The sequence below is a fragment of the Mustela putorius genome, unplaced genomic scaffold (genome assembly GCF_011764305.1).
Source record: "Mustela putorius furo isolate JIRA1106 unplaced genomic scaffold, ASM1176430v1.1 tig00003853_pilon_pilon_pilon, whole genome shotgun sequence".
Classification (NCBI taxonomy): Eukaryota; Metazoa; Chordata; class Mammalia; order Carnivora; family Mustelidae; genus Mustela; species Mustela putorius.
The window spans coordinates 28,923,843-28,951,250 of record NW_025422005.1 but is presented as its reverse complement, the minus strand read 5'-3'; the positions used below and the strand labels follow the sequence as shown (position 1 = coordinate 28,951,250).

The window sequence follows — 27,408 nt, the reverse complement described above, 5'->3', positions numbered from 1 at the left end:
CTGCAATTATCCCTCACTGCCTACAGAATGAAGGCCCAAACTCTAAACTCGTGTCTGAGATCTTCCATTATTCAACTCCAACTATCTTCCAGCCTGACTTCCTATAACCCCATACCACCCCCTCATCACACATCCCTCCCAAACCTTTACTCCATCCTAGATGTTCTCCTCACTAATGGCTGCCTAATACCACACAGGTCCTCACTCTACACTCAGATCCCTGTATCAGCATTTATATGTATCACAAGTACTACAAAATTAAAATCTAAATGGATTTAATAAAGTAGATTTAGCAGCTCACTTAATAGAATAGTCCAGATGCAACAGCCTTCAGGCACAGTTTGATCAGGGCTGGAGCAACATTTTTCTGTGATGTTTCAGGCTCTTCCCACCTCCATATGTTTATAATAGTCTCCGGTTGTGTTCCCAGTCACCAGATGCCTGCCAGGAATTAGATCCACAAGCTACCTCATTCAAATCCAGATAGAGAGATTGGATGTCTTTCTCTAGTCATCTAACAAAAATTCTGGCCTTCATCTCACTGGGCCAATATAAACCAATCCTTGTGACTGTGTGTTGACTGGTGTAGAAACAACCTGTGTGCCAAAAATGGGTCTGGGGGAGAAGGATTATCTTGATTGCCGCCCAGGACTCCCCTCCAGAGCCACACAACCATTGGATATGGGTCAGGGGTCAATGACCTCAACTGCATTACAACCTCTTCTGCCTCACTCTCCTGGGACTCGGGCTTCCTTTAAAGCCCCAGAGTTCTGATAATGTGCCCAATCCCTTTTAGTTCCCAGACTCTCTGCTCAACACATGGTAAGCACGGCCATATAGAATTTATTTATAGAGTCATTTGTCTGTTCTTCCCAATTAGTAATCACAGAACTGATTAATAAAGTCTACGAAACACTTTATACAAGGTAGCCCTTTCGACCTTCACAACAACCCTCTGAGACTCAGAGAGCTTAAGTGACTTGCCCTGTGTCACAAAGCCAGAAATGATGTTGCCCCAAATGCCACTGCAGTAAGCTTGCTCTCCCTCTCTCTCACACAGACATGCACCCCCACACACTCTGTCCTCTAACCACCCACTCAGGCCCAACCCAAAGATGCAAAAACCCAACCCCCTGGCACGACCTCCTTTTTCCCACTTCACCCCAATTTCTAGAGCTCTTAGACTTCCTCCAAAAAGTACAAAGAAAGTTTTCTTGCCAGACAGCAGTTTCTAAGATTTGTGTGACAAGGCTGGGTACAATTCAAATGACTCTGGGTGATTTAATCTGCTTGGGGCTGGGGTGGTAAATCAGTGCAGCCCAGGCTGCCACAGCCGTCCCAGAAACCCATGAGCCGAGCTGCTGGTAGGCGTTTATCTGCAGATCTGCAGGTGAGGGGCCTGGAAGCGTGAACCGCGGCCCAGGGAGTTCCCCTCTGCTGCACTCGGAATACATCTGGAGGGTCCTACGACCCACAGCCTCTTCCCGGCCTACATGTTCCACCAGGAAATAGCTTTCCCAAGGATGCGGCCCCGACTCCTCTTCTCACCTCCCCGCTGCTCCCCTCACCCCGCTGTCAGAACAGCCCCCAGCCCCCGCCCCCAAGTCCAAGCCCCCACTGGGCGTCTCAGGGAAGGAGAGCAGCGTCCTAGGTCAAGCTCCCACTGAAACTGCAGCCTGGCTGCCAGGTCCTCGCGCCCCCACACACACCCATTACCTCACTTCATCTCCACAACAACTTAATGAGCGAGGCATGTCCGTCCTCAGTTTACAGGTGACTTAATTGAGGTTCAGAGCGATTAAATAACTCGCCCAGGGTTATTACACACCGGGCAAGGGGGCAGAGCCAAGATTTAAATCCAGATGCCTCAGACTCCCAAATCCTCCTCCTGGGGCATCCGCCCCTCTGTGGAGGCCAAGGGGAAAGGAGACAGCAGTGTTCCCTGGAACTGTGTCCTTTGAGAAAAGAGCGGACAGTCCCCGACTGAAGGGGAGTTGTTGCTTGGAGTGAAGGAAACGAGAGTTTTTCCCATACACGAGAGATGTCAAAGGAGAAGGTAGGCACACGTAAGAGGCTCCTGCTGTATGCTGAGCAGGTGTGCCCACATGGGAGCCCTGTGCCAGGCATCCGACACCCAGCATCTTCCCCAGGAGTCCGGCAGCAGTGAGAGACGGATCAACATTCCCCAACACGCAGGCTGGAAGACACAAAGAGTCCCCATTTGCAGCATTTGCCCAGTTCTGGGATGTAAGTACTCCCACCATGGCCAGCTTGGAGCCACCCATGGGACGTCCCTGACCACAATGCTGAGAAGAGATCCCTTCGGTCGGTTCTGGAGCCAGCAGGAATGCACGCCAGCACACCACTGCTGTAAGTGAGGTTTATTAAACCCGCTCAACAGATGAGACTCTACAAAAAGGCACTCGGGCCTGAAATCCACTTCTTGGCAACTTTCGAAACCCACGTCTGTCCACAGCCTCATGCTCCCTGAACCAGGGGCAGCACAAAGGGAAGAAGGAGACCAGACAGCCGAAGTCCAGCAGACTGAGGTTCAACATCAGGAAGAACTTTCTGAATGTCCCTCCAGGCTGCCAGGAAGGCAGTGTCTCGCCAAGCCCAGCACGCACTGAATGCTCCAGAAAGAATCAATGAAGAAATGAGTCATCGAATAAATGACAAAGCCATTACATTGACTCTTCAAACTCACCAAATCCAAAACTGAATTCATTCATTTTCTTTCCCCAGAAACCTAACCCCCACTTCCCCCAGTGTTTCCTGTCTCGGTGAGGACCACCAAGCCAGAAACCCTGGGGTCCCTTGACTCTCCTTCTTCTTGCTCCTCACACATAAGCAATCAACAAATCCTATCTCATCCACGTCCTGGTTCCTCCTGAACAGATGCTATCTGTAACATACCCGCTCTGTCCCACGGTTCAGACTGTCACCATGTCTCTCTGAGCGGACGCAGTATGCCCTAACTGCCCTCCTGGCACTCCCCCAGGCCTGTACCCACTCCCAGCCCGTGTCAATTGCATCATCAAAGCTGTCCACGTGATCTGTCAAAGTCGGCCCTCTGAGCATGTCCATGGCTCCTCATTACCCAGAGCATGGAATGGAAGTCCCTGGTCCTCCAAGGTCTGACCTCATCTCCCACTCCTATCTGATCCCTTTCCTCTTTGTCTACTACACATTGGTGCTGATTCTGGAACAACACCAGACTACACAGAGTCCTCTACATATCCTCCTGGCCCTGTCCATTTTACACTCCCTCCCCCTCCCACTTCCCTTCTCTTCACCTCGAAAACTCCTTTAAGACTGAAGTAAGATGATCTAGAAGATGATTCCTGGGGGCCTTTCAGACTAATATTTTATGGTGACTCTAATGCCAAGTCCTCACAGTCAAAGCCTTCTGGATTTTACAGTCACCACCTCTCTTCGTGGGACCCTACAAGGGTCTTTAGGGGACTTCTAGTTCAAGTCCATCATTTTATAGAAAGAAAATCTCTGGCCCAGAGAGGGAAAGGCATTTGCCCAAGACCACACAGCAAGTCAGCAGTGGCAGAGGCAGGGCAAGGAGCAGGCACCTGCATCTCAGCCCAGGACTCTTTCAGCCACACACTCTCCACCCTGATCCCCTGATGCCAGCACAACCATCCTGACTGCCCCACCCCAACTCACCTCTGCACACCCAAGCTAGATTAGCATCTTTCCTGCCTCTGCTCACACAGCAACAAGGCCATTCCCTCACCTCCATTCAGCTTCCAGGGCATTCCACCTCCAGGAAGCCCACCCTGTTTATCAAGCCAAACCCACCCACCTCCCACATCCTTTCCCAAACCCCCTGTATTGGTCAGAACCCAGCAAGTACAGTTTGATTCACTCACAGTGGTCAGTATCTTGTCCCATCTTGCCAGGTAGGACACACCAATATCTCATCTTCTTATTTTCCTTCTCCTCCTTCTCCTTCTACATCCTCCAGCTGATACCCAACTGTTCAAGATAACAGAGGATAGTGAAAAGAACATCTGAGGTCAGGCCCATGTAGGGTCAGATCCCAGTTTGGTAGATCCCTGACTGCTCAATCTTTATCCGTCTGTGCCTCGACCTTCCTTATCTCTAAAATGGGTCCTATCTCCCAGGGTTGCTCTACAGACTGAATGACGTCACCCATGTTACAGGTCTAATACTTAGTGGGCTCTCAATAAATGACAGCTCCTTTCCCCACTGCCTTGCTCAGTGAATCCCCAAGACACTTGGAGAGAAAAGCTCCTCTGGGCTGGGAGGTGGGCAGACTTGTGGACATTTTCTCTCCCTCCCATTTCCAACAGGCGATGAGCAGCCTGTGTGCAGAAACACGGGGCGTATCCAACCCCCTTCCCCACCCCTAACAATCTGCTTTAACCTTCCTATCTCAAATGCCTTGTTTATTTTAATAGCACCCGTTTCACTTTTCTGTGCATGCAAAAAAGAAAAAAAAAACTTATAAAAACAGATTTAAGAGGAAAAGAAGTATTTCATATCTGCAGCCCTGTTTCTTTCTCAGGAAAAAGTGGCTGTGATTCTGGCAGGAGAGAGGGAAGCTCAACAGCTTCACTTCACCGCAGCTGCCAGAAGAAGTGCATTTCAGAGTGGAACAGAACCTCCAAATTAAACAGTATGTCTCCCAGCCAGGCGCTTCCTGTGCCCGATTCAGCTTGGCAGGTGACACCCCAGCTCGAGCAGGGATCCAGCCCCGACATGAGCAACTCGCGAGGCTCTCTGTTCCTGCCCACCTCCAGCGCAGAAGATCTGGCCCGGCCCGGCCCGGCTTTCTGGCAGAATGCTGACCTCCAGGATGAGGCTCCAAGAGGGGAAGGAGACCGCTGGAAAGGGAGTGGACATTCCTGGCCAGTGGCCAAGGGGACCAGGACCCCTCCCAGTCCCTGAACATTCAGGGACTGGCCCTTTCCTCTTCCCAGATGAGGGAGGTTTAGCATAAAGATCAGACCCAAGTTCAGGAAATCTGCGGCTATTTCCCCTCCTTCAAAGCTGTCATTTCAGAGGGCTACTCTGGGTGGAATCCAAGGGTCAAACTCCAGAAGGGCTCTGCTCCATCCCCCACAAACTCCCCCTGAAAAGATGAAGAACTGAGAAAGCAGAAAATAGCACTCGGCCTTCAAATATGCACACTAGAGACTACTCCAGGGCAGAAAGCTGGCTGGGCCAGGACAGTGGTCCCCCTCCCTTGTCCCAAACCCCATACCTTTATTAATGTAGCCTAGCGATTCATACTGAACTTACTGTCCTTTGAACTCCTAAATTGCTTTCTCATTTTTTCCAGTAGACAAAATGGGCTCCACATTTATCCCTATGACATTTCATCATGCTAAATTCGCCTTATCACTCTCCATTGTTGAGATCTTCCAGGATCCCATCTGTGCTCTCTGAGTTTTGCTCTGTCCTTTTTCTCTGTTCTGTCACCTCCTGCTGTGACAGGTCTACACCCTTTATATCTCCTTCTGGGTCCTTGGCCTATACTGGTCAGAACAGGGTGAAGGCAGAGCCTCAAAGCTGCCTCTAAAGGCCTTCACAGACTGACCCAGTGCTCCCTCTCTGAACATCCCCGGGCCGCCATTTAGCCAGATGGGAGCCCCCTCCATGCCCTCACAGCCATCCACTGTGTCCTCGAGAGCTGGAGAGACCCTACGTAGCATCTCAGGAGGCAATGCGATGCTACAGAAAGATCCAGGCTGGAATTGTAGCCCCGTCAATCTTGGGAAAGTCATTTAAATTCCTGGATCCTCCATGCCTCAACTGTACAATGGAGACCATCGCCTCTAGCGCAGGACTTGTGAGATTAAGATCGTGTATGAGAAGTATTTAGCTCACAATCCAATAAATAACCTGTCCCTCTCCACTCCACACGAGCTCATTTCCTCACCCACCAGTCATGCAGCTGTCAAGAACCTGAAAGATTTGCCCGGTCTTAGTGAACCCAAGCTGGCTCTAGCCTTCTTCTGGCTCTGGCCTTCTTCTCTAAGCATCACAGATGCCACCATTCATACGAGCTCCTCATGCTAATCTGAAATCAGCCAAAGCCCTGGATCTGTTTTACTGAACTCCTATCAAGGCAAGCTTCCCTTCCTGGACTTGTGTAACTGTTTATTCTTTTTAAAGATTTGTTTATTTGAGAAAGAGAGAGTTCAAGGGTGCACCCACGAGCAGGGGGAGGGGCAGAGCAAGAGGGACACAGAGACTCTCAAGCAGACTCCCCATCGAGCATGGAGTCCCATGCCGGGCTTGATCTTACGACCCTGAGATCGTGAACTGAGCCAAAATCAAGAGTCAGACACTTAACTGACTGAGCCACCCAGGAGCCCCTGTGTCATGGTTAAAATAAACCAGTAACAGTAGTGATAACAGTCTAATCCTTCCAATCCCACTATGAAATAAAAAGGATCTCCATCTTACCCATAAAGAAACTAAGGTGCAGAGACCTTTGAAAGATTACGCAGCGGGCAAGAGTGAAAGCTAAGCACAGCTCTGTCTGACCCCGAACACCATCCTCTCAATATTAGATCATTTTTCCTAAATGCCAGCCTAAGGGGGTGGGGGGCAGACTTTGTCTCTAACCCTCTTGCATTAGTCTTTTTTGGCCTTGGCCTTGAGTTGGTTGAGCAACTTTGGGTCCTGATATTGTCAGCCACAGGGGTGGGCATGCCTCATGCCCACCTCCCAGCAGCTCTGTGCCCACCACTTTCACATAATAAAAGAGACTGGACTGAGGCGCCAAGCCCATTGCTCCCTGTGACCGGGACAAGTGGGTTCCTTGTCTTGCCCACTGGAGCTGATCTCCACATGTACATCCTAAGCAACTTGACTCCGTACCCTTAACTCCCCCACAGCCTAAGTACAGAGCCAGGCTGGCCCCTCTTTCCCAGCCCTTCACCAGGACACAACCACCTACCTGCTGCCCAGCCCTGACATCTCTGAACTGACCACCGAATCCCCAGTGGCCAGGATTCCCTCCATCCAAGAGGCACCCCAAGACCCCTCTTCCCAGCCACGTGTCCAGACTCTCCAGATGCCGAGCCCAGCCCCCCAGCATGGCTATCTTCCAGGACGGACCACTAGCCTTTACCCCCTGACTCCTCCTAGCCCAGGGGACAGACTGGTTGCAGGGAAAGGGAATTCCCTGTTTGGGGCCCAGTATGCCTATGGGAAAAGGAGGGAATGGACCCAGGAAGCTGCTAGGGCTGGGGCTCGGCCTAGGGCCACCAAAAGGGCAACCAGTCAAGGAAAGGACTCCTGGAGAACCCAAGGGAAGCTCTAGTGGGTCTGTGGGCAGACCCTTGATCATGTCCGGTCTGGATGCCCAGAATCTGGAGCCTCTCTCAGAAAACTGCCCAACAGTCCTCAGAGGATGGGGCTTTGGAGCAAACCCACGTGCCTCCCAAACACAGCCACCCCACAGTCAAAAACACAGCCCTTCTTCACGCACAACCCGCAAACACTTGCTTTACAAACCCATTCACAAAATACACTGTGAAAATGCACTCAAACAGAAGACCATCAAGTCACTGAGTACACAGGGACCAAGTACATGCCACCTGCCAGGCACCGTCCTGGGCATGGGGGACACATCAGTAACCAAACCAGACAAAGGTCCTACCCTTTGAGAGGTCTCTCATTCTCACCGGGACACCAACAGTAAAAAATAAACTTAAATAAGTAAATCACATAGTGTACTGGAAGGTGATAAGGACAGGAGAGAAATTAAAACCAGGCAAGGGAAAACCGGGGGGGCCCTGGAGAGGGTGGGCAGCAATTTTAAGTAGGGTGGTCAGGGCCTCATTGCGAAAGGGACACCTGAGAGTTCTTAGCCACAGCTGCACGGCCCGAGGCTTCTGGGTTGACAGCACAGTTCTAGACATTTGCATTCACGTTACCTCCCACAGTCAGGTAGATGTTCCCAGCCACAAACACCAGAAAACCTGTTTAGGGAACCAAACACCACAAACCTGGGCCACTCCCGGCAAGAAGGTTGATAAACGCCACCAAGTCCGTGGGGACGACCACAAGACCCACCTCTTCTGGCTCATGTCTTCTCTTTCTTCCTCCAAGTACTGCCTAAACCCACTGTCTTCACCTCGCCTTCTCCACCTCCCTCCCGGACACCCTGAAGTCTGTTCCTCCGTCCTCGGGGCTCCCTCAGAACCGCTCCTGGAAAGGGAGGCAATACTCTCTTTCGTAAGAAGTACCTTCCCCTCCTGCCTGGCTTTCCACCCTTGATCTGCTCCTTGCTGATGGCACCTGCTACTGGCCCATGCATGGGACTTTATGATTAACAGCATTTTCAGGCAAGGAAAGAAAGGGACACGTAGGAGAACGCTTGAAGGAGACGATAGAGTCATTCATTCATTTGTGCATTTGTTGCATGAGTATGTATTGAACATTCACAAGGTCACCTGCGCCAGAGATGGTTCTAACGGGGTCGGGGGAGGGAGACACCTGTGAGCAGAGGAGCTGAACAGCATTATGGAGAAGATTCAAGTGGAAAAGGGTAGGGAGGGGACGCAATTTAAAATAAGGATGTCCTCTGACCCCAGGGTCCTGGAATCCGAGCCCTGCATCGGGGCTCTCTGCTCAGCAGGGAGCCTGCTTCCCTTCCTCTCTCTGCCTGCCTCTCTGCCTACTTGTGACCCCTGTCTGTCAAATGAATAAATAAAATCTTAAAAAATAAGTAAATAAATAAGACAAAATAAAATAAGGATGTCCTCACTCTCACGAACACTTCCATTAAGCAAAACATACCCACAGATCACTTCTCAAACTCACTGTCTCTCTCACACACACACCCACGCACGCACACACACAAACACACATATAACACACCTCCCCCTAAACAGACACACCAACACACTCAGCACGCACACACAACCCCAAGCCCAGTTTACTCAGAAACACACCCTCAAGGTCACACAAAGACTAGAAAGTCAGAACAGGACCCTCGGTGGCCAGAAGGAAAGGCAGGCCAGCGAGAGACTGCTACTTGCCTGGGGCTAGCAGCAGGCCAGTGACACGCCAGGTATGACTCTGGCTCCAAGTTCTTTCCAATACACCACACTCTCCCCTGTCCATTGGCCACCACCCTCAGCATGTGACAGAGGTTCCCACACTTGTCAAGACGCACAGGGAGGCACACAGGCTTGCATGGGGACACACGCATGCGCACAGACATGCACATTCACACCCAAACGCAAGCCTCATCCCCTTCACGCTCAGCCTCTCCCACTGACCCCGTACATGCCAACTGTCCCCGCCACCACTGCATTTTCCTCCAGCCCGAACCCAGGGCCATGGGTGCCCCGGATGGCATGTGTGTCATACAAAAGCATCATATGTGAACATGTACATGTGTGGTTTGCTAATGCAGTGGACACATTTGTATATACATGCACTGGGGTGGGGGGAGGTTGCAGTGTGTGAGCATTGTATATGCATGTATACGTGTGCGCAGGTGCACGTCTATGCACGTGTGGGCACGCTCTCAGGAAGACAGAGAAATGTATCATCTAAATCTTGCTTCTCCGGGGGATGAAAGCAAAGCAAAGTTCGGGTTTAAATCACACCACCACGGGCAGGAGGGGTTCCCTTGCCTTCCATGATTATCTGCATGTGGTGTGCAGCAGAATGGGCTGCCAGGCAGGAGGCAGCGAGCGACCCGTCAGCAGGGAGTCATTTGTTGTCTCCAGGCCCTCGGGACCTGCCGTGGCTGCTCCAGGAGCGGGACCCGGAGTGCAGCGGCAAGGAGCCCCTGCCTGTCCCAGGTGCTGGGAGATGGGATAGGAAGGGGCTGACATCCAACTCAGGCTTCCTTGTGCTACAGAAAAGCAGAGACCAGGAAAGAACCTCCAGGCCAGAGAGAAGCCCAGGTGCTTCTTGGCCTAGAAGGAGAAGGGGTCCCAGCAAAGGGTAGACCGGGCCCTAGGGCAGCCCTCACTCCAGGCAACCTCTCCAGGAAGTCAGAGCCAGAGGCGGTTTACCTGACTTTCCTCCCTGGCTCGGCACCTCTTCCCCATCTCTATCTCCATCCCTCTTTGTCTTGGTGGGATTGCTCTTTGTCTCTCCCTATCTCTCAGTCTCTGGGATTCTTTTATCTCCTTGTGTTTGACCGGCCAGGCTTCTCCCTCCATCTGCCTGGCTGGCCCACTTCAAGTTCCTCCATCAGCTCTAACTTCAAGGCTTCCCCCTGTTGACCCCTGTCCCCCGTGGTCATGCTGGGGACACATCACACATCTCCCAGAGCATGTCATCCCCCTCGAGCCTCTCATCATTTGGGGGGACAGGCTGAGAGAGCCAGGACTAGAAATCCCATTGTACAGATGAGGAAACTGAGCCCCCTAAAACTAGGAAGCTTGCCCAACACCACACAGCAGACATGGAATTAAAAATCCAAGTGTGTTTCCTGGGCACTCAGCCTCCCCTAACTCCACACTGCCTGGAAGCATGAGCAGGTCTCCCCAGTACCCCCGCCGCTAAAGCGAAGAGAATTTAAGAACTTGGTGACAAAACAAAACCAAAAACAAAAACAACTCATCACCAGACCAAGCCTTGAAACTGCCTCCAACTCACTGGAAATTGTAGAAAACGTTAAGTGCCGAGATGGGAGGCACGGGGTGTCTGCATGTCCTCCCACAGACACCGCATCAGCACCCGGCTCTGCCCCCGAGTCCAAAGTGTCCTTATGTCCCACATTCCCTGGGCCCACCTGGAACAGATGGGCTTCCCGCTTCTTGAGAAGGTGCCTCCAGAGGTCTCAGTCTCCCCATCTGTACAATGGGAACCGTGGGTCTTGCTCTCACGGCTGAGCCAGGCCCCTGCACCTGAAACACAGCAGCTCCTCTTCCTCTCCGGGACCCTGGTCCCTAAAAGACCTCTGACTTCAGCCACCTCCAAAGGATCCCTGTGCTCCCGGGGGGGGGGGGGCGCCTCATGGGCTTTGACCACGTGGCAGCCCGGCAGCGACAGCGAGGCTGCGGGCCCGGAAACCGAGCCCCATCTGCGGCAAGTCCACCAGCCTCCTGAAGCCTCCACCGCCGCCTCCAGCCCCCACCCGAGAGGCGTCAGCACCAACGACCCGCCAGGGCCTGCCCATTTTCCTTTCTTTTCATTGCTGGCTCCGCACACGGTTATAGAAGCAGGTCTCCACAGAGTAATTTACTGGCAGAATCTCTCCCAGAATCCAGCTTGAAACCAAGCTGTAAAAACAGCTTCGAGTGTAAATAATTCATGCAGACAATATGACTTTTTTATGTAAATTTGGTGCATTAACCCTCTATTATAATGATGGACGACAGATAGGGGCGACGTTGCCTTGGTAAGAGCTAATGGATGGCCGCCATAAATTCACAGCACATTTTATTGTGTTGCTGGAAATTGTGCCTTCAGGCAATGCTGTTTACTTTTATGTAAAACTCTAGGTTCCCTAAATATTACAAATATTTTACATCTAGCTCCTCAGCATTTGGGCTCTGCCCACAAATCAAGCTTTCTCCATGTGAGTTGTAATTAAAGGTTTGTTGTTTTTTTTTTTCCTGGGACAATTATCTCCAACTATAAAGAGAAATATTTTTCCCCTTTAGATGTTCCGTCATTGACTTATTAACAAATCCTTTGAAGAAGGAGGTGGGAAGCCACTCGCTGTGGTACTTGGCACGAGTGGATCAGCACAAGAAGGGGCGCTGTGGGTCCAAGAGCTTGGTGGCTGGCTTTTATGTCTGCCTGCCACTCTGGTTTATTTACACATATGATATTCTGGGCCTTCCTCCCACCCCCCCCCACTTTCCTTTCTATAATTCATGACCACTTTAGCAGGGTAATTCCTCCAGCCACCTTTGCAAGAGATTGGCCCCTTGCAAGCCCCCTGCCCACGCTCCTCTGGGGGTGTAGACGGCGGGACCTCACGCCTGTAAGGGTCAAAAGCAGAGTCTTCACAGTTGGCTGCCTGTACGCAAGCTGATTCACCCCTTTCTTGCCCCACCCCCACCCCGACCCGCTCACAGGGCCCAGAGTGCCTGGGACGGAAGCTCGGGCTGCCTGCGTTGATTCTCGTCCAGTCCAAAGTGCTGGAGATGCCTTTTTGGCCCTCGGTCCCAGCCCAGGCAGAAGTCATGAGGATGCCATGGAGTCTTGCATGAGGTCTGGGAAGAGGAAGGCCGAGAACCTCAGAAGCTTCTTAATGAAGGGAGGCAACAGCTGGAGCAGCAGCCCTCTTTAAAAATCACCCTCACCCCTGTTTGTTATCGTCATCAATATTAATGGCCACTCTGTTAATATTCATATAGCCACATTAACATCATCCAGAAGCTCCTGGGATCTCGAAGCCCTTCTAATGGCACTTGGATTCTGCCTCCAGGGCCCCCACCCTCTCTGCCCGTCCCTCCCCACGGGCCTAACACCCATCCAACACCCATCCCAAACCACCCTCCTCTCGGAGCAGCACCTGGCTTCCGAAAGCCAGAGCCACAGGGGATTTGGAGTGATCTTAAAGTCCCAGGGGCTCTGCCGTGAGGATGGCAGGGGAGAGAGACGTTTCCTGCCTCTCCCAGGGGGCACAGGAAGGTTCTGACAAAGGTGGCTCAAGAAAGAAAGATAGTTCATTTCCCCCTAAGGGCTCATTTCCTGCAGAGTCCAAAAAAAAAAAGCCACGTTGGTAAAAAACAAAGATGAGATATCATTTTTCATCCATTAGATTGGCAAAGATAATTATAATAATAATGGCAACAGCAGCGACCAGCTTGCTTCTTGTACATGGACGCTGTGCTTAACCCTCCGTGCCTGCTCTTAACTGAATCTTGTCACACCTTTACGGACAGCAGGATGTAGTGTGAGATGAAACGGAGACTCTGCTTACCCTCTGACTAGCAAGTCCAGTTTTAGGAATCACCTGCCTGTTCACAGTTGAAACCACCGCTCCCTCTAAGCGAAACCCTCTTGCCGTTCTCTTCCGCGTCCTCCTGTCCTTTCCCTCTCCCTCCCCTGACCCTGTCTCTTGCCCATTCATCTTTGGACCTCCTTGTCACCGCCTCAGAGAAGCCCTCCCTGACTCCCGAGTCTAGGTTACCTTCTCTTGTCTTAACTCTCTCCCGGCTTTAACTTTTCTTTCATACTTTGAGCACTTTTCCTTTGTATTCCCTATCACGTGCTTATTGGATCATGATTTGTGTATAAGCGCTCAAGCCATAAGCTCATTGCACAAAACCACTGTCTCCCCTGCCGGCAGGGGCTGGAGGTCCCATCTACTCACTACATCACAAACTCTGTAAAAGCAAGTACTGACTGTGTTGTTTTACTCACCCTTTCGATCCCTAGCCTGGCACTGGATTGGCATGTAGGATGCACTGGATAACATCTGTGGTGGGAATGAACGAATGAATGAATGAGTGAATGAACGAATGAATGAATGAGTGATTGAATGAAAGAATGAATGAATGAACAAATGAATGAGTGAATGAATGAATGAACGAATGAATGAGTGACTGAATGAGTGAATGAAATTCATAAAGATACATGCACATGGAAGTTCATTGCAGGGATATTTGTAAAAGCCAAACAATTGGAGGAGTACACACCACTATTAGCTGGGGACTGGGTCAGTAAAGTGAGGTCCCTCCGTGCACACACGCAGGCATTCAAACTGAGAGGTGGGTCTCCGTGTATTGATATGAACGGTGTCCATGACATATTGCTGAGTGGGGGAAAAAAAAACAGGTGACAGAACAGCATGTGTCGTCTGATCTCACTCGGGGTAGAGCTGCATACGTAGAATCTATTTGTGTATATTTATGCACAGAGAGAAGTCTGGAAGGACGTTCACCAAAATGTTATGTGGTTATCTCTGGATGGTGAAATCTGAGGTGATTTTTACATTTTTCTTTGAACTTTTCCATATTGTCTGAATTTTTTGCAAGGAGCATATGTATCCTTTTTTACCAAATGATAAAGCTGCTTTCAAAAGAAAAAGTATAGGTACATTGGGCAAGAATGGGGGGTTGCCCTGGGAGGGGCTCCATCAGAGGTCGGGGGGTACCAGAGAGAAGCCGGGGCTAGGGGCTGACTGCCCTCTGGCATGGGCTGGACACACCCCCCACTGAGGCCCCAACGGGGATGTGGGGGGAGACATTTCAGGCCAGAGCCCACCCCCACCACCCCAGCCCTTCTCCAGGCACACCATGCCTGTCCAGAGTGGAGTTTCTAAATAGGGATTTCCACATTTGATTCTTCTGACATGCTTTACCGCCTCAGAGCTGTTTTGCAAAATTCATAGCGGTTTTCACAGGCTCCGAGCTTCCTGGGACCAATTCCATTTTGAACAATAGCGGAGTGTCTGCTTACGGGCGGGGTCGGCCCACCCCAGAGCAGCCTCCCAGCCTCTGTGAGCTGGGACTATGGGGCTGAGTGTCGAGGCCACAGCATGAAAATACATGAGCTTGCCCTTGTCCTCGTCCTCACCCTCCTCCTGTGGAGGAGAGAGGAGGAGGAAAGCAGCTGCCCCCCTCCCTGCCCTCTGGTGCCGGAGGGGACTCTCCCCCCAGGAGGTAAGCGGAACAAAGCCCTTCCCAACATCCCTCCCTTCTGACGTGGATCACCTCCTGTGGGGGTTTCTTGACCTAAGAACCACCTAAAGCCCTCAGAAGCTAATTGACTTGGCCAAGTCAAGGTCGCAGGGCAAGAAAATGGCAGGGTGCAGGACGGAAACCAGAGCTCCTGCTGTTTGCCCAGTGCAAGCATGCCTTAATTTTAAAAAGGCTTGGTGCCCCATTCCTAAGATCAATCCATGAGGTTCAGCAGCACAGTCATTACCCCCAAACGAAGCCATAAAAGACCCATTCCTGGGCTCCCTGTCCTTAGCCCTGCCTTCCCTCACTCAGTACGCAGGATGATTTCTACACAATGTACTCACCAGCTATTCCTCTGCTTAAAAGGTTTCTATGGCTTCACACTGCCTATTGGTGGGGGGGCTCCTAAGCTTCTTAGCCTGACGCTTAAGGTCTTTTGTGATATGGCCCCAGTAGCACTCCAACCACACCTATCCCCACTCCTCCCCCTGCACCCCTGCTCCAAATGACTTCAAATTCCCCCAGCCTTCCCTGCTGTCCTACCTCCACACCTTAACCCATGTTGCTCCCTCCCTACTTCTCCCAGAAAACTCCTACTCATCCTCTAGGACCTGGGAGTCACCTCATCTGGGAAGTCTTACCTAATTCACCCCTGCTCCCAAGAAGATCCCATCCATCCGTCCCTCCCTCGGCTCCCCAGCCCCCTGTTACTATTCATTCAATTGAGACTTCATTCAACAAGTATTCATTGACTACCTACTATGCACTGGCCCTTCTCACGGCATCCACTACACATAGTGTGTGTTTCTGGAAGTTCCTTAAGGGCAAGAACGCATTACCAAGGTCCAGCCCTGTCCTGTTTCCTAACTATGTGGCAAAGGCACAGACCATCAGCCCCATTTCACAAATCCAAAAATCAGGGATCCCTTGGCAGGCCACGGGCATGGGCAAGAAAAGAAAGGGTTTCCTAAAAGGCAAACTTCACATGGCAACCCCCCGACTGTCAGTGACCCCCCCTTCCACTGCTATCCCCAAACATGTCACCTGCTCAGCCCACCTCCAGGCCCCTGCAAGGGCAGGCCTGGCTCTTTCCCCTCTCCTACATTCTCCCGTCTTCCTAAGCTTTTCCTCATTTTACCCAGATTCCCCCTCTCTTCCCACTGGGCCTCTGCATCTGATTTTATCCCCATCTATGACACTCTTCTGCCTTGCTCATCTTGATCTCTCAGATGCCTGATACATAGTGAATGCATGAATAAATGAATTAATGAATGATATCTCATAGGTGTTGCAGCCTCAAGATGTCTAAAACACACCATCTTCCCTCCAAAGAGAACACCTTCCTTCCTCCTTCTGTGTCCACAACCATCCAATCACTGGGGCCACAGATCCGGTGGCACCCCAGCTCTTCCCCTCCCCCCACCCATTATCTAATCAATTTCTGCCTACTATTGATGCTGATTCAGCAATCGTCTCTGAACCCCTCTCCTCCCCTTCATTCCCACTGCCTGGGCTCAGGGTTATCCCCCAGCAGCCCGGCCCCCATGTTTCCCTTCCAGAACTGCCTCCCACTCTAGTCCTCCCTCCCTGCAGAAGCTACAGCCACGCTCCACCCTGCCCCCTCCTTCTTAAAGGCCTTCACTGGCTCCCTATTGCCCTAGGAGGTGCCCCCCGGATGATCTGCTCCAGGTACCCCGACTCCTGCCAGCTCACTCCTGCGGGATCTCCCACCCATCAGAATGGAGCAGACTACTTCGTGTCTGCTCTCCCTCAGCCTGGCTCCTCCTCTGGGCATCAGCTAACCCCTCCTCATCCTCCAACATGTGCTCAACCATTGTCTCCCCAGAGCAGCTTTTCCTAACCCCACCTCTGACCCCACAGCATCTCCTTCTCAGGGCTGAGGGCCCTCCTCTGCGGCCCCCATGAGCCATCACCTATTCATGGGCTCATGTCCCCCACCGTGCTGGGAGCTCCCCGCGGGCAGGATATCTAGTGCCCGGGGAACATGGATCATTGTGGTTTGGGGCACGGGAGGTTTCGTTTCCCAGCTGACAGACAAGGAACTAGAGGGGCACAGTTGGCACCACTTTCCCAGGGCCTCAGAGCTGGCCAGCCGTGGAGCCTCAGCTGGACCCCAGCCGTCACTGTTTGCAGCGGGCTGTTCTTTCCACTGCATTTCACCTCCCTCTGTGAGCTGCCCTAGCAAGCATCACACATGCACACGTGCTCACACACACATGTGCGTGCACACACACACATCTACATGTATATGCGTGCACACGGGCACATCCAAACACTCACAGAGAGCAGACCCGACGGGCACGCCTGATGACCCGCACACGGGCGCCTACGTGCAAGCGCCCCCTGATGTCTGCATATGAACGTGAACATACAGACGTGTGCACACAGTACGCGCATGCAGAACCCCCACAGAGGCACCCAGACACACAGACAGACACGCACACCTGCCCGCTCACAAACACTGAAACGCCTGCGGGCACAGCCTGCGGAGATGCATACGCATGCGCCTTCAGAGGTGCACGCGCGTAAACCCACCCACCTGAGACCAGCGCCCCGGCACACACAGACATGGAGACGCCCTCACGTACCCCACGTGGGCCTTCGTCCGTGCTCGGGCCACACGTGCACATGCACGCACACACAAGGACAGATAGGCTTACCCACGGGCCCCATGACAAGGCAGCACGCACATGGGCTGGCGTGCACAGAGAGCGGTTAGTGAACGCTAGTGAACGCTAGTGAAGGGCACGGGTCAATGGAGCTGTCTGCCAGGGGCGGGGGGCCTGTCTGAGGTACCTTGGGGCGCTCTCATTTTTGCAACTCAGGAAGGCAGCTGACATACCAGCCCGGCTGTGATGGTATTTTGCATAAATGCTAATGTATTAATTACCATGTACAGTACACAGAGCTGCCATTTAAAAGAAAAAGTTAAGACTTTTTAATTCAAAAGCCCCATGCGGGGTGGTGGGGGTGGGGGTCCTGCCCCACATGGTGAGTGGAAACAGGCAGGGCAGCCTGGCCCACCCCCACTGTCCCTGCACTCAAGTCCCCACCTGGGGGCTTCTCGCCAGACCTCTGCCTCCGGGGGCTTGGTGCTCTTTGGGGGGACCACAATGGTGCCTCTGGAGCCCAGGGTCTGGAAGGGGGTGGTGGAGGGCAAGTAATGCCTGAGCTGGCAGAGGTGTGGTCCTGGGGGGGGCGCTATTTCCTCCAGTTCATTCTCTGCAAGATAACTGGAGGAACCTTTTAAGCCAATGCAACAGCTTATGTCCTGGCCAGGCTTTAATCCTTTCAAAGGCCTCCCCTGGCTCCTGGAGTCAAGTTCACACTCTCTAGAAGGGCCTTGGGGGGGGGGGGGCAGTGCCCAGGGACTATTTCTCTCCTACCTCCTGAGCCCATTGCTACCACACCCTTCTTTCCTCCCCAGACACCTAAGCTGCCAGCCCTCCCCCTCAGCGCCCCCAGGCTTCCGTCTTGGGCCACCATCCTGGGATGCCTCTGGACCACCCCCCAGGAGCCCCCTCTCTTCAGTCTCTCTCCTTACATCACTAGGGGTTCTTGGGACCCGCTTTGTTGGTTTTCCTTGCTCAGCACTACCCAGCGCCCCCACCGCAGAGGGAGTCCTGGGAAGCTGGGTCTCGGCTGTGCTCCCCTCATCTCTATACTGCAGCCCCTTGGACAGGGGTTGGCACTTGGTAGATGTTCCATTAACCACTTGTTAAATGAGGGAAGGAGCTGGAAGGAGAGGGCTGCCCTTTCCAGCCAGCATCCCTCGAGATGAGAGCTCAGGCAGGGGTATCATCTCTACCTGCCTGGCAGGACCGTCCTGGCTCTTCCACCTCCCACAGCGGGCTCATGTCCCAGAGCGGCAGGCATGTCCAGCATCCCATGACACCTTGGACACCAGGGTCGAGGCCCCTCGACAGTCCCGTGAAGGGAGTGTACCCTCGAGTGGTACTATAAGCAGCGACAACAAGTCGCTCCTCAGCCTCTCCTTCTCCCTTCATAGCCACCGTCTCTCATGAGCCCTGCCAGGGAGGCACCGTTTCCCCAGTTTCGAAAGAAATTCGGGCTCCGCGATGTGGGCTCCGAGATGTAGGCGATTCACCCAGAGTCCCACAGCTGGTCAAAGGAGGCAGAACTGAAATCCACGTTCGACGCCCGGCATGTGATTCCTCCACTATACCGCTGACCTCTCCCCTGCACCCTGCAGGCTCCTGGCAGCTGGGGCACAACAGCGACAGAAGGCCCTAAACAGGCCCCACACACACCACGCCTCCTCCCCACTGGAGCAGGGGGGCCAAAGTGGTCCTGCCAGGCAGGCCAGGAAGGTACCTGGGACCAAGCTGGCTCCCCGGCCAACACAGATTGGAGCCCTCCTTCCCACACCCACTCAGCTGCCAGGATAGCAGCACACTAGCTGCTCCCTCCCTCCCAACCCCAACCTCTCTCCCCTCCATCCATCATCTCTCATTTATACTTCCATGATAGCCTCCGATCCAAACCCTCAGATCTGCCTACCGCCCAAAGCCATCTTCCCTCAGCTCAACTATTTCCCTCTCCGATGACTTCCCCACTCCCCACACCAGCTCCCCCAGTCACTGCCCTTAAAGCGGTTTGTGAATGTGCATCATTGTCTAAGAATGCACACTGGCTCTGCCATGTCCTAGCTGTGCCGCCTTGAGCGAGTCACCCAACCTCTCTGTGCCTCGACTGCCTGATCAATACGATGGGCAAGATCACCTTGTCCTCAGAGGGCTGTTGTAAGGCTAAAACGAGTTAAAATGTATAGAGCACCAAAAGCAGTGCCTAGAATCTAAAAAAAAAAAAAAAATAGATGTAAGAGTTTGTTGTTATTTATAATTGGTTTTCGTGGTATCTGGATTCCCGTCTTTCCCCTCCGTGAAATTATAAACTCCGTGAGGATGGGGCGGCTGTGCAGAATCTTCTTGGAAACAACTCCAGCCCCTCACTGCCTGTGGCCTTTGTGCTACTCTCCCCCTTCTGCCTGGGTGTGGGCCCAGGGGGAGAAAAGGAGCATGCCCTCAGCAGGAAATGCTGTCAGCCTCGAGTTCCAGCCCTGATGGAAATGACAGGCGGCAGCCAGAGAGGACGGCTCCCCGTGGAGGGCTGCGTGGAGGACTGCGTAGGGGCTGTACCCTGCAGAGCCCCAAGTTCCCGGGGAGTGCCTGCAGGGCCCCAGCTCCCTTTGTCCGGAGGTCAGGAGCAGCTGGCCAGCTGCGGGGGAGTTCCGCTGCCCTACTCCGGCCAGCGGCCCAGATGTGCGTGTTTGCACAGCCGAGTCCGGGCTCTGAAAGAGCCTTGTTGGGCATCATGAAAGGGGGTTTGTGTGAGGCAGACGGCCTCCGCACCCCAGCCTGCCTGCCTCCAAGACAGCGAGCAGGAATGCAGCCCGCAGGAAGCCCTTCCTACCAGGCTTGCCAAGTGCCTTTCTCATGCCTGAGAGGTCAGGGCCACGGCCAGGATCGGGTATGAGGATCGGGTGCCAATTGCAGACTAGATGCCTGGGTTCCTGTCCTTCCTCAGTTTCCTCTCCTGTAAGCCAGGGGGAGGCTCCAACCTCTCCTTCCACTCAGGGGCGGCGGCGGGGGATGGAGGGAGCATATGGGGAGGATGGGAAGCTTACGGCCTTATATGCAGAATAGCAGCATGACTAAGAGCTCTGGAGTCAGGAAGTCCAGCAAAGAATTTTCCCATCTGTGGACCTCGGTTTTTCACCTGTAAATGAGGATCATAGCTACTACCTCCCCCGGGTTGTCCTAGGGATGAAATGACATAGCAGGAAGGGAGGACGGAGCATGTGCTGATGCATAATTGGTCCTCAATAGCTCTGTGTTCTCCTCCTTCTCTCTTCACTGGGCTCCAAAAGGGGGAATCTGAGGTTGTTGAGCGCATTGAGGATGTGGGCTCCTTCCTCCCACTGTTGCAGAAGAAAACCCGTGGCCGGAGGACCCCACACCAGGCACGGTGTCCAGCATCTGGGCAGACTGTGTGCCAGGCATAGGACTATTTCCAGGTAGAAAAGTTTCAGCGTAGTCCCTGGGCACAGGGAGTCCTGGATGCCCAGATACAGCCCATCCTTGTGGCCAGTCCAGCCTTGGGCAGGGCCAGTCCCGTGTTCAGCTGGTTTGCTGGGCAGTGCTGTCCTTGAACACAGTTGGTCACTGGGCTGTGTTAGTCTCTGGACATAGATGGCCCCTGGAAACAGTCTTTGAGCACAGTCAGACGACATACAGTCAGTCCCTGGGCACAGACATTCTCTGGTATAGTCAGTCCCCGGGTATCAGTGGCCCATGGGTCCAGCCAGCCCTCAGGATGGCAGGGAAGACAGACTGAGTCCCAGGGCAAAGATGAGCTGCAGACACCATAAATCCTCCAAGGGTCTCTGAGAGCAGTCATTCCCTTGAGAACAGTTGTTTCTGGGCTCAGTTGGTCCTTGGGCATGGGGTCCCTATGCCTCATCATTCCATAGGCATGGTCAGTCCCTGGAGATGGCTGCTTCCTGGGCCCTGTCGCCCCCCGCCCCAGGGCACAGCAATCCCTAGGCATGGGCAGTGATCAGTCTCTGGACACCATTGCTTCTGGGTTCAGTTGGTCGGAGACAGGTTTTGACCTTAGGACAAACTGGACCCCAACACAGTCCCTTGAGATCCCCCCCCCTTGATTAACATGCTTAGACCCATCACCCCTCTCCTTTGGGGCCCAATCCCTCTTCTGAGGGCCTGAAGAACTGGGACCCACCACAGGGAGAGGAAGGATCCTCTGGAGTCCCAAGAGCCCTGGCATGGCCTGCTTCATGGCAGGTGGAGGTGGCAGGATAGGAGAGTGGTGGAAAGAGAACCAGGCTGGGAGAAGCAGAGAACTAGCTCTCTCAAGCAGTTTGCCTCAATGCAGGAGAGGGGATAGAACACATGGTAGAAAAGGCCCTGGCCTGGAGCTGGAGACCCTCCTTCTCTCTGCCCTGCCCTCTCTGTGTTCTCTAGACATACAGGATGGATCCCACAGGCCTGTGGAAGGAGCACAGCTGGACTGCTACTGAATGTCGGCCTGCCCTTGGGTACAGGTGCTGGACGGGTTCCTTCTAGTTCTGAGGAATTCATTCCCAACCAGGTGGCCATCGCTGTTCAGTCCCCAGCATCTTCATAGCCTTGGGCATGGTACTGAAGGGGATCGGGAGGTGGCTAGACCTGGGTGCTATCAGCTCTGGGCAACCGCCCCTTCTAGCTTTCTGACTCTTCCTGGGTCTGATCAGTCCCGCAGCTCCATCACGACCCACTCCGGCTGGGAACAGAGCAGCAAGCTCCCGGGGTGGGGCTCTAGCCCACATGGAGGCCCTGTCCCCAAGCCCGTGTGGTACTCATTCCCTTCAGCCCCCATTATTCTCTGAAGGGGGCATGGTTTCTGCACGATGATAATGTGATGTGGCATCCCATTAGCCAGCACCTGCCTTTTTCTGCCCACCTTCCTCCCCCAGCCCCCACGCACATCAATGTTTAATTGAATTGCCAGCATAGTGGTGCAAGTCACATCTGTTTCGGGGTCGGGGAATGGAGTGAACGACACTTGCCAGTCCCCCATTACGGGGGGGCAGTACCCCCACACACGAACCCTGCCATCCCAGACAAGCCAGTGCTCGGGGACCATTCTAGATCAGCACACTGGGATCCCCGGGGTTTGCACCCTCAACAAGGAACTGAAGGCAAAGCTGACCTCTAGGACAGGAATGGGTGAGGGGAGAGCACGCGGCAAGGGGATTCTATGCCGACGGAGAAGGGAAATTGACGACAGGGTCAACTCTGGGGGAGTTGGCCCAGCCAGGGCTCCCCAGCTGAGGTCTTCCTGTTGCAGATCCCACAGGGGTGCAAGGGCTGGCCTCTGTAAGGTTAATAATAATCTACTTATACTTTCTCTCTCCCTGGTATCCCAACCAAAGCCATTTGACTGGGAGTCCGGGAGAAGAACCTCCACCAAGAGCCAAAACCCTAAGGCTGAAGAGACAAACAGACCTAAACTAGGTCAATCCAGTTCAGGCTGGTCCCAACTGACTGCAACTAGCTCTGACTGATCCAAGCTGGCTCAAGTCAAACCAGACCTGTCGGGGCCAATTCCAAACACATGGAGCTGGCCAAGACTCGATGAAGTTGAATCAAACTGGTTGTGACCTGCTCGCACCCCCTGGAGCCACGGGAAGACCGGCGATTCAACACCTACTTCTTTTGTGCTGTCTTCTGCGTCCTAGAGCTTTACGTGTCCCTTCCTCGGAAAACCACTGGAATCCTTCTCCTTCTGGTTCGGTATGATTTGTTTTTATTTTAATTCCAGTATCACTAACATACAGCGTTGTAATGAATGTTTTAATCCAAGCATCACATCACAGTCAGAGGATGTAACACGTTTATCTTCCCTGCTATTAAGGTGATTACTTGGTTAAGTGCAAGAGCTGTCAACAACTTGGGTTGAAGTCCCCACTGCAGTTCCCTGGTGGGGAGATCTTGAGCAAGTTACCTACTCCTGCTTACTCAGTCTCTCGTGTAAAAAACTCAGCTCATTATAGAACTTGCCTCAGAGAGGACAGTTTTGAAAATTAAGATTATATATAGGGACGCTGTGCCTGGTATGTAATAACCAGTCAATACATAGAAGTTATTCATATCTTATTATTATTCCTTGGCTCTGACCTCACATGGCACAGCCTCGGATGACCAAGATTCAGAGTCCTACATGGCCACTACCTCGGTATGTGAACTTGAATAATTCACTTGAGTTCTCTAAAGCCTCAGTTTCCCCAGCTGAAAATGAGAGCACTGGGGCACCTGGGTGGCTGAGTGGGTTAAAGCCTCTGCCTTTGGCCTAGGTCATGATCTCAGGGTCCTGGGATCGAGCCCCACATCAGGCTCTCTGCTCACCAGGGACCCTGCTTCCCCCTCCTCTCTCTGCTGCCTCTCTGCCTACTTGTGATCTGTCTCTCTGTGAAATAAATAAATAAAAATCTTAAAAAAAAAAAAAAAAAGAAAGAAAGAAAAAAAGAAAAGAAAATGAGAGCACTAACACCTGCTCCCCAAGGGTCATTTTGAGGAGGAAATAAAATGAGCAAAGCACTTAGCACCATGTCTGGGACATGGTAAACACAGTACTCCATATATATTAGCTATTACTATATGAATGAGCAACACTTAAATAATGTTAATTCCACGCTAAATGTTCTATGTATGTTCATTCAATTAATCCTTAGAACAACCCTAAGAGGTAGAAACAATATGATCCCCAATTTCAGCAGAGGAAGCTAAGGTTCAAAACATACCACCATGCCTCATGACTCTGAAATATTTTAGGAAGGAGAGGAAATTGTGCATTTGTCAAGGTGGAGGGCGGTGAGAGATTGAGCAGAGGACAAGCACAAGTCTTGGGAGTCAGATGGTGGTCAAAAAGCAGGCAGGCTTTGAAGTCACATCTTCAACGCAGATAGTTTCTAGGCTCCTCATCTCTCCATGGGAATAATAATCCTTATCGGAGAGAATCGTGAGAATCAAATTAAATACCATTCATAGCTTGCACAGAGTAGGTGCTCTTCTTTCCTTCCACAACAACATTGGGCATTCAAAATGGTGTGCATGTGCACAGTGATATTTATCTGGGGTGACCCCTGGCTAGCACACCATCTTAACAGGACATCTGCCCATGTAAGCTACCCATCTCTAAGGTGGCATCTGACCCAAACTGCCTGTGTCTTACGGCAATAACATCTGGAACACATGGCCCCCAAGTCACCATGACAAGGAAAAAGAGCTGGAATGTCACTCACCAGCTCTCCAGTGTTTCCTTCCACAATGTCACATATAACTTCAGCTCACAGACCACTGGCCAGATCGGTCACATGGTTCTGCGGGGACACAAGGAAGCTGGGAAATACAAGGATCACATGAATTCAACAAGAAGTACATGTCTCTGCTATAAGGATGAAGCTATCCATCCCAGCTGGGCTGCACCATTAAAGGTCTAATATCCAACCTAAAGGAGCTGATGGTTCTGAAAGTTCTACCAGTCTTAAGCCATTTCTAGAGTGCTATATCCAGTTCTAGGTATTGACTTTTCAGAGACCCCCCACATGCATGAGATGCCCAGAAAAAGAGGATACCAAATCAAATATGGGCCTTGAAATCTACCCTTGTGAGGAAGAGTTGTGAAGATGCTTGGCCTGGAAGAGAAGAGGCCTCAGATATCTAGTTTCAGATTCTTTAAAAAGCTGTCATAGGATACAAAAGAATGAAACTACTCTGTGGGTCTCCATAAAGCAGAGCCCAGACCAGTGGAAGTTACATATACATGTCCATGAGGGAAAGTCAGGGCTGAGCACTTTTAAAAGATTAGCACAGGAGAGAGTGAATTCCCTGCCCCCAAGAAAATGCAGAATATACAAACAGAGACCAGAAACCATTTGGTTTGGATGCTGTGGAAGAATTTAGGTATCTAAAGGAGTTGGAATAGACATCCTGTAAGAGTCTTTACAGATAGACTTTAGATGGCAGGGGTTGGGATCACAGTTCATTCAGACTCTAAGCTCAGTCTCACAAGGAACCAGGAAGGATGCCAGACCCCAGAGCCCCTGTTAGGTTAGGCTAGGCTTTGCTACAGGAACAGCACCAAAAACGAAAAACAAAAGTTCTGTGGTTTAATGAATACAGGTTCATCTCTTTGGGGCAGGATGGACTGTCCAGATGCATTGTCCCTGGACTCTTCTCCCATGCCTCTGGTGAGAAGCCCTGATGTCTGGGTGCCTCCCACTCTCAGGGACACTTATGAAGGACACCCAACATGAAAACAAATAAAAGTAAATCACCCCATCAGAGCTATAAGTAATAATCAATAATTCAAAGCCTTGATAAAGTCTTGCTGGAGAGCGCTTCAGAGAGAAGGCACGGGCTGAGTTTCATGGTTAATTCAATGTCAATTAGCTGATTGCTAACTTCCCTCCAGCGAAATCGCATGCAGTGCAGGGGAGAGAAATCAAACGTGCTCTCGCTTTAACAAGCCTGGTGTTTCAATCATTCATCTCTGGCCGCGGGCTCAGAACCAATGCCAACAGACGTTCCTTCACAGTTTTATCAACCATTTCTGTGTGTCACTGTGTTTTCAGCTGCCCTTAATTGTCCCAGGACCATCTCTGGGAACCAGGACTTCTTGAAATCCAAAGTCAGGAGAGGAGCTTTCTACTTTCTGGAAGGTGTGGGACCCCCACAACTCCCGAAACTCAGTTTCCCCAAGATAATCTCTTCTTCCGAGGGATACTGGTATCAGTCTGTGTGACAATACAGGCAAAGTAAAGAGCAGACAGACTGGCACATAGTAGGTGCTCAATTAGGGTAGTTTTCATCTGCACTGACAAATCCTGGGGTGAGTACTTCGCTCACCTCCATACCTCCAAGCCCTTGTAGAGGCCGTGGCCGCCTTCAGCACCATGGCCAGAGTCTCTATCCAGAGGCTAGAGAAGAGAGGGGAGAAGCAGGATGAGAAGATGCTACAAAGCTCAGAGCTGGAGGACCAGGGTAAAAATCAGTGTGATGGGATCCTGGGAATCACTGAGGCATATTGCTTCCCTTTACATAGGAGAAAACAGGCCAGAGAGGGTGAGGAACTCGCCCAGGTCTCCTGGCTCAGCATTTCCACATCTCATGCTGTTCTATAGATGGAAAGGTCAGGATTCTGAGTCCCCTTCTCCTTCCTAGGAATCTCTAGATGGTAGAACCCAGGAGGAGAGTTATTAATGTGCAAAGAGACCTAGGAAAGGGCTGCCTGGGGGAACAGATGGCTTCAGGAGACCAGGGCTCTCCCTGGGGGTTCTGCCCTGGTCTGGAATTCCTGGAAAGTGCCCTTTGCTTATCTCTTCTTCCCACCGTTCTGAGCTGGAGATTTAATTGGTCATTCCCATACCTAGCACTGTGCACAACACTGCAAAGTAGGTAGGAAGGCTCCTGACACACAGCCAGCACCTTCTCTTGGAAGGCAGATATATATCTCTCACAAATGTGTAGCATGCTGTGATGGTTAGTTTTATGTGTCAACTTGACTGGGCTAACGGATGCCCAGATAGATGGTGAGATATGATTTCTAGATGTGTCTCCCAGAAGAGATTAGCATTTGAATTGGCAGAGTAGAGAAGATCATCCTTACCTAGAAGTCGGAGGTGGGGACATCACCCAACCCACTGAGGGCCTGAATAGAACAAAAAGGCAGAAGAAGGGCAAATTTGCTCTCTGGTGAGCTCAGACATCCATCTTCTCCTGCCCTTGGACATCTGTGCTTCTGACTTTCAGGCCTTCAGACTTGGACTGGGACTTGGCTCTCCCACTTCTCAGGCCTCTGGGTTTGGACTAGAACTACTCCACCAACTTTTCTGGGCCTCCAGTCTCCAGACTGCAGGCAGGGCATTGGACTTGGCCTCCATAACTGCATGAGCCAACCCGCCTAATGAATCTCTTTCTGTATATCTATATCTATCTATCTATCTATCTATCCATCCTACTCTTCAGTTTCTCCAAAGACCCCGACCAGTACACATGTCCAGACCTTGTGGACTGTGCCCAAGTGTGTAATGACTCAGATATTTTGTCCTGGACAAGACGGAAATGTTCCTTCTATGACACACAGGTCCTTGGGACCCCCATCCTTCCCCAGGGTATGCAGGAAGGCCACCATCCCCAATCTCCTCTCTCCCAGGCTGCCCTTGGGTTTGGATCCTAGCTCCACCATGTACTCGCTGAAGGATGCT

General features: G+C 52.0%; 1 long non-coding RNA gene across 2 annotated transcripts in view; it reads right to left on the bottom strand.

The window, feature by feature from the left end:
• Positions 1-27,408, bottom strand: part of LOC101688505 — a 65,160-nt gene that overhangs the window by 10,812 nt on the left and 26,940 nt on the right. Inside the window, exon 1 of one of the 2 annotated variants that reach the window (XR_006601715.1) lies at positions 3,885-4,007. The exons of the other annotated variant lie outside the window; for it this stretch is intronic. This is a non-coding gene — a long non-coding RNA (uncharacterized LOC101688505). Of the gene's footprint in view, positions 1-3,884; positions 4,008-27,408 lie in introns of those variants that run through there. 2 annotated transcript variants of the gene reach the window in all.